The following is an 8,211-nucleotide window of genomic DNA, read 5'->3' on the forward strand; positions in this document are numbered from 1 at the left end:
TTCTGCAAAAATGTTGTTTCTCTTAGCCTGTTATCTTATATATACACACTTCTGCTGTTATCCAAAGTGTATAAACAAAGGGGGCCCAAAAGCATTGTTTCTTTTTGTCAAACTTTTATTCTGAGCAATACCAGTATTTAGTTTTAATGTCCATCCCAACGCTTGCAAGCATGTAGACAGTGAGAGTTGTACTGTGAACAGCCATCTAAAAATCCTCATAAGTTTGAAATTACTTTTAAATGCAACATGTTTTCTTTCTGCACTTAGGGAAGCAAGGCAGTGTGAAAAAGGATTTACCTTTTCTGTTTTTTGGTCAATAATTCTCATTGCTGGGTCCATAATCTACAATGTTTTGTGTCTCTTAGCCTGTTATCTTATATATACACTGTGTTGTTATCCAAAGTGTATGAAAAACATTTCATCGTATGACATTTTCTTCCATTTCAAACGTTTTGGTCGTAACGTTTGACGGCAAGATATGCCTATTGTATTTCAATGCATTAAACGTTGTAATTCAACTATACTACTTGTTTTGTGTACTCTTGGACCGATATCTTATGCACTATTTAGTAATGTGATTTGAATTAACATAATTATTATATATGTAGAAGTTGTTAATATATAATCAGGTGAAGTACGTTTTGTCAAAACCAGTTAAGTAAAACAAAGTACAGTGGTTCCCACACTTACATATGTAAGTTAAGTTGGAACTACAATGTGAGGTTAAGTTAGTCTTGCTTAATAAAGTTGAGTTATATTAACGTAAGTGGGTTAAGTCAGTATAATGATTATCTTTGTTGGTATTACTCAACACAGTTAATTAAGGCAAAGGTAGCCATGTTATGTTGAATTTACTTAACCTCGTTAAGTTGGTTGCACACAAGTGAGTTGATTCCATTTTAATCATAATTTTCAATTATATCTAACTTAACTCAGTTGTGTGGAAAACGTTGACATAACTGTATTAAGTAAATTCAACAAATTATTTTTTTGAGTGTAACAAGTCTAAAACAAGACATCTTAGTGTTTCAGTTGAAATTGCAATCCGCAGTGTTTGAAAGGCATTCATTCTGTTTTGAAATGTGGTTTACAGTTGTGGCAGCAGTGTGTTAGCATTTGAAAAAAGTGCTGGAAATCCACATTGTTGTGCAGGCTGTGGTTAAGCCATGAGTTTTGAAAATTGTGTTTAAGCAATGAAAAACGAGCTACAGTTTGGTCCGAATGAACCGCTGCTCTGCATGCTGTTGTTTTGCACCTGTCGTTCCAGTTGTGCCCACTGTGGTTTAGCAATCGTAAAAAACTGTAACATGTAAACCAGAGAGACAGTTTCTCTTGCTTCACGCTTTATGTATTTGTTACTTTGACTTTATGTCTGTCCACTTGACTTGAGTGATTATTTTCTTTTTTTCTTCACTTGTTTGCTAAATACAATTTCCACTAAGTTTGTAAAAGCATCAAGAGTGTGTCATTTAGTGTTAAAGGATCACACGCTACCCGTGTCCTGAATGCCAGGAAGGTTTGTTCATTGAATGTATTCATAAAACAAATGTAATGTAATTAACAAATTGGTTCACACATCCAATCAACAGATCAGATTTTTATTAGAGCTTCAAATAAAAATTTGAGGTAATTTAAATTCAAATCCCCAAAGTGTCTGAGATAAAAACTGAAAACACCATTGAGTAGTGGCAACACACCACTGGTACAAGGTTTGGAGGCCAAGATGAGGTCACCTTTTGGCCAGCGTATACCCAGTTGTACAGTGCAAATGTTGAAACCGCTGTCTGTTTTGTAACCCACTTATCGAACCACTTTAGCATTTATAGGTAATAAATGGTTAATAACCCTATAAAATGTAGTTGTTACAAGATCTACTTGTTTATTCATGTATTTGTGTTCATTTATGTATTTAACAAATACAACTCCTCCGGAGGGCAACCATAAGTGGAGGCTGTCGATAAACAGACCATGAGTGCATTTCTGTATTTATTTTATGTTTTTTTTTATACCATTGCAACACATTTGTAATAATATACATTACTATCATAGGAGAAGTAATGTTTGTATAATGCTCATTAATGATAAACAGATAGCATCACCTATTTATATACAGTAGGCTACATGGATAACTTATTTTGGCAAATCATGAACAATGTATTCAACTCTGTGTCGGAAAAAAAAAATTATTCTGAGAGGCAAAGAAAAATGAACAGCACTTATATCAAAAATACAAACCTCACTCATCATTTATTTAAAGCTGCAAGGAGCCATTTTTCACCACTGCAGACAGACAGCAAACACAACTATTGAGATCCTTCACCCACAGTTGCAGTTTATAAATATGTTTCTCACATTTGTAATTGGACGCTGTGTGGTTTTGTGGTTCAACTTGAGGAAAACACTTCAACACACATTTTATGACAGGCAAGTGTTAATCAACTGAATTGTTTATGCGCTGGTTTACAGTTTTTATATTGTGGGTTGATTGCCATCATCACTCAATCATACCTTTTATGTGCAGCCAGTGAACCGACACATTAAGACCTCGCTGCTGAAAGCTTTGCAGAGCTGCACATTCTTGTGGTTTAAGCTTTATGATTTACCATGTCATTTCAATAAGAATACAAACTCTTAATGTATAGCTTTTCATTCACAGGCATTCAACATTCACACCCAGGAATCTTCTCCATTGTCTTCAGTACTGCCTCAAACACATATTGATATTTATGCTAATGCCAACCCCACAATATGTTTGGAATATCCCGAAAGTGATAACCAAGCCTTCTGAAGGTTGTGTTTGAGTGGAGCATGCACCGCATTAAGTATGCAGACTTGTCATATGTCTGTTTTGCCTCTCACTGCCCATAAGTACCTCAGATCCTGTGCTGCAGTGTGCTATTTGATAAGACTCTTTAGCATTCATGAGAGATCTTCAGCACTCAGAGTATTCCCAGTATTATGCTTTTAACCCATTCCCCCCTGAGGAAAAGAGGGATAGAGAGAGAAAGATAGGAAGGAACGGAAAGGGAGGCAGAAAACAGAAGGATCCTTATGGGAAGAGTGAAATTTCACAGGACAATAGCCTGTTATTGAATTCTTGTCATGATTCCTCGGATAATAACCTCCACTCTCCAGCCCGTCCCCAAGACACATCTAAAAGCTTTCACAATCCCACTCCCATCTGATTTCACTGGCTCAAAGTGTGTTACCGCGTACTACAAGCTGCTGCACTGTCCCACCACTTGCCGGTTGCTACTTAACGCATCTGTGTTGGATTACACTTTCCGTCCCCTGAGCAGAGCTTAGAAAACAGCACAATGCATCCTATTAGTATGTGAAGCGCCAGGCAGAGAGGATTTTTGCGTTTTGCGAGATGTACCTGAATGTGACGCCTGCACCGAGCGTCTGGCCGCGGCAGCCATGATGAGGCCTGATTACTGTGTGATTTGAGCATCCTCAGACCCACAGCTCATCAATATCCTTCAGCTCTCTAACACACTGCAGTGCAGCAGGGTGCAGGAGGCAGCAGGATGAATAGTTATCAAAGCCATAAAGAGGCACAGGAAACAAGCAGGGGCCAAAACTCTCCTATGTCACATTTTTAACAATGCCATAACTCAATCGCGCAACCCTGCCAGGGAGTACTAATGAATTGAAGTTATTTGTATCCCCTCCCTGGTAGGACAAGCTTGTACCATATGGTACAGCTGATTGGTTAATGAAAAGAGCCTCAGGTTTCTTCAAATGTCCCCCTGCATTGGAACAACTGTCTAGGTTGATCTGCTGGGATTCATTAAAAATGGTCCCAGTCAGGAGGATTATATAAAGTGAAGAGTAAGAGCGGAGTGAGCTGGTGCGTAGCAGATTGTCCACAAAATGCCAAGACGCCCCCCCCCCCCCTGCCCTGCCCTACCCTCCTCAGCCCAATGAGCTGGCCGCTGGACACAGGACAAGGGGGGGGGGGACATTCCCCCTCCCCAGCTTATTAAAACCTGGAGTCCACAGGAAGACTCTCTCATGCGGAGAAGATTTACATAAGGAAGAGTATTTTCCAAATTCTGTCCTCATTTCCGTATGCTGTACACTCTAAATCCTCTTTTCTCTATAAGGCCTATTTGAGTCTGCGGCTTTCCACATTATTGGCCAACTTTTTCTGTGTGTGTTTCTTCTCTCTGATGATCTGAGAGAGAGTTTTTTTTTCTCTCAGCAGGCCCTGTTTGATGTTCTGGCCCCTGATTAGAACATGTTTAAAAAAACAGCACTTCACACCCCCACCATCCACTCCATCCTGCCTACTCTCACTGTCCACCTCTCCCACTCAGTCTGTATTATACTTTTTCTTTTTCTCTTTTAATTTTTCCAACCCTAGCGTCCCTTTCTCCCCGAATGATTCAAAGTTTTGCTTCAGATCTATTTTTATCAAATTCCTTCAGTTCCTGGCTGTGATATGGTTTTTCTCGTCAGTTCTTTTGTCATGCTTTGTCTGTTTTCAGCCGGAGGTCTATGTTTGATTATAGCTTGGCTCTCTCTGATTACACCCTCTCGTCTCAGTGAGTGGTGTTGTCTTCCCCGCACTCTCTCTCTCTCTCCCCTTCAGACAGCGTGACCTTGGCAGAGTAACAGAGACGGAGATGGTGACAAAATCAGCAGAGGCTTATCTGGTTGCAAATGAAAACAGATCAGGGATCCAAACGACTGATAAATTATGTATTTATGTTGATTTGTTTTTGATAACACAGTGGAACAAAACACATGCCTAAATACTAATAATGTCATGATTTAATACATTAATTAATTTATGCATTAAATGGAAAATATATCATGAATTCTTGCTGTTCAACCTTAAAAAACGTATTAAGATAAGGACACATCAATTAACAATTAGTTAATGCTAAATAAGCATTAATTAGGCATTAATTAATCGGAAAATAACGTTTATTAATGTACCCTTGTTGAAGAGTGTTTCTGATTCGGTGACAAATTCACGCTTACTGGATTATCAATAAATGAACGAAAACCCACTTGCAGTATAGCTTCATTTTTCTTGGCCACTTGGGGGCAGCAGAAACCACTTGTGAACATAACATTGGCATATCACGTCTAAATTGAAATGGCGAGCTTGTTAGCAAACAAACTTGACCATCTCCTGTGGGACAGCTCCTGAGCTTGTAAATGTTCCACCAGCTAAAAGCACTATCTAAGTCTGTCTGTTGTTTGGTGCTTAGGAGGTTGCATACGGTTGGGTTTTAAAGCCTTTTCACAAAAAACAGGCAGCTGCTAATGCTAAGCAATGATATGAACTTTTTCAAGTAAAGCTTCTGAAGCTAAGGTGGGCCGATTCTCTGCTGATAGTCACTTTAAATGTTATGCTTCCCCATCGAAATTGAAGTCATTTTCCACGGTCTAAGCTCCTTGGCCCTTCATTAACAATGACACCTAAAATGTTTATATTCAGGGAGCAATCTTTTAGTTTTGGTGGGAATTGTGCTCCCAGCGATAGGCACAGCATTTGATATCATTTTCAGCTTGTCGTGCATGCTTGCACACCTTAACCCCCACTCCCCTCCCTGTTGCTTTTGCAATCCCGATCATAACATCCGAGCATATGGGTAGAGAATAGATAGCAAGCCCTTGAGCAGAGCGTTTGGCACTGTCTTCGAGATTATCTGTGAGATTTGGTGCCTCTCTTCCCCTGTCCCTCCTGCCTCTCCTGCTGATTGCACTTCCAGACTTATGATTCCTCTGCAGTGCAGGCGGAGATCCATCCAACCAAGGACAATATCAGAGCGTGTGTGTTATGTCTACAAACCGTGGTACAGGAGGGAAGGAGGAGAGCGAGAATATGAATGTTTGCCCCGAGGAATTAATTTCTTCCCCCTCTCTCTCTCACTGTATCTGCTATTCATCCGGAGAAGACAGAAAGGAACGGATATGCTACAGAATCATGAGTGTTTGATGTTCATCAGCTGCACTGTGCACAGTCTTAAACAAGATGGACAGCACATTTTATTCAAAAAACACCAAAAGCACAAAAAATGTATGAGAGAATATATTACAGGAATAATATAGCAGGGTGTGATACTAAGGAGGAGCAGCAGTACCTCTAGTGTTGTGATGTACAGTGTGTCTTCAGGTTATAAAGCTTCTATTGTGTGTGTCAGTGTGTGTAGGTTAGAGCAAAGCAGGCAGGAAAAGATGGAGATGAAGAGAGCTGGGGGTTTTTGCTGATAAGCTTTGTATGAGTGAGCAGAAAGGAAACAAGCAGCAGCCTTCTGCTGTGTGATTTACCTGTGTGGATTATTTTTACGATTCCTTCTGCGAAAAACTCACAATCACTGAATAGAGTCTAATCTATCAACACATATGTGTATTATCATGTAACTCTTTATATCACTAGAAGTCTACTCTAAACAGGCCTACAGTGGGTTGGGTTCAAGGACAGTTTGACATTTGAGGAAATATGCGTATGCGCTGTCTCGCCTAGGGTTAGATGAGAAGATGGATATCACTGTTATGTTTGAGTGTGGTTAGCTTAGCTTTGCTTAGAGGTAAGTAAGTAAGTAAGTAAGTAAGTAAGTAAGTAAGTAAGTAAGTAAGTAAGTAAGTAAGTAAGTAAGTAAGTAAGTAAGTAAGTAAGTAAGTAAGTAAGTAAGTAAGTAAGTAAGTAAGTAAGTAAGTAAGTAAGTAAGTAAGTAAGTAAGTAAGCAAGCAAGCAAGCAAGCAAGCAAGTAAGTAAGTAAGTAAGTAAGTAAGTAAGTAAGTAAGTAAGTAAGTAAGTAAGCAAGCAAGCAAGCAAGCAAGCAAGTAAGTAAGTAAGTAAGTAAGTAAGTAAGTAAGTAAGTAAGTAAGTAAGTAAGTAAGTAAGTAAGTTAGTACTTTTTATTCCAGTCAATGTTAGCAAAGCAGAGTAGCCTACATGGACTTTAGATCAATAGAACATTGGCAATAAAAGTGAAGGCTGAAGCCGAGGCTCATTATGCCTACCCTTTTAACATATAATTTAAATATCAAAAGGAGTCAGGTAACAAGGTCAGTATCTATAAAGCTCACTAATTAACACATTATGCAAATTGGCATCCTCACAGTGATGACAGGACTCTTGCACCAAGTGAAAAAATAGTCCTTCATGTAACCCTTTCAAAACATCCAAACACATTCCCCAACAATGGTCAAACTATCCTTTTAAAAAATGTGGATTTGCGTCAAGAAACTATTAAGTCTAACATTTTGTAGCCCTTGAGAAATAATTTTTCAAAACAGTTTTTGCTCGCAGTTGCATATGGCTACCATAACGCAACTAGAAAATAATAAGAAATGAAAGACTGTGAACTGTTCACTGTGATACACAGTGTATACACATCTATGCAAGTCTCTGCATGATGCTTTTCATAGCATACACTCAAATTAATGAACAACAATGCCTCAGTGTAAATTCCTTTGCATGCAATGTAATATTTGTATTTACTGGGTTAAGCTACTGGCATGGAGATGCACTGAGAAGCCTTGATACAGTGAAGCAAAGGACAAAAGACTACAGGAGGACAGAAGAGACGGCCGCGGACCCACAGGGCAGCCATTCAAAAAAGGAAGTCTTGCTCCCACTTTAAATGGAAGTCATAAATCATCCTTTGGTTGCGGATGGTCAAAGTTATCAGACATTCTCCTTTTTACTCCACTCCCCATCTGTCATACCCGCCTGGCTGCGTCTATCATTCACTGTCAGTGCCTGCCTCTGACTCCACATGTATCTGTTGTGACCCGTTTCAGCGTGAGCTCTTTCTACATTTTGTCTGTATTGTCTTTAGTACTCACCATCTGTGCATTCAGTGTCATTTTCTTGTACACATTATTTTGATTCCAAAACACATGGACATACTGTAAACCAGACCAAATTCCTTTCACACCGTGATTTTTTTAAAATTAGTCGATCAATTATTTAGTCAAATATAAAAAAGTAAACAAAACTAAAAGTCTACAGCCGTACCAGTGGCTCTGTAAAGCTGCGCTTAGGAACTTTACAAAAATGATTACTTTAGTTAGTTAGCATGCTTATTTTTGCTAATTAGCACACCATGCAAAGTAAAGGTATTGCTGACAGGAATGTGATTCATTTTACAGATGAAAAAAATTATAAACCAGATTGAAATTTGCCTTAATTAGACAAACATTGCCATAAGCAGAGCAATATCAGAACAATGTCTGTGTTAATCA

Source organism: Ammodytes marinus (assembly GCF_949987685.1).
Source record: "Ammodytes marinus genome assembly, chromosome: 12".
Classification (NCBI taxonomy): Eukaryota; Metazoa; Chordata; class Actinopteri; order Uranoscopiformes; family Ammodytidae; genus Ammodytes; species Ammodytes marinus.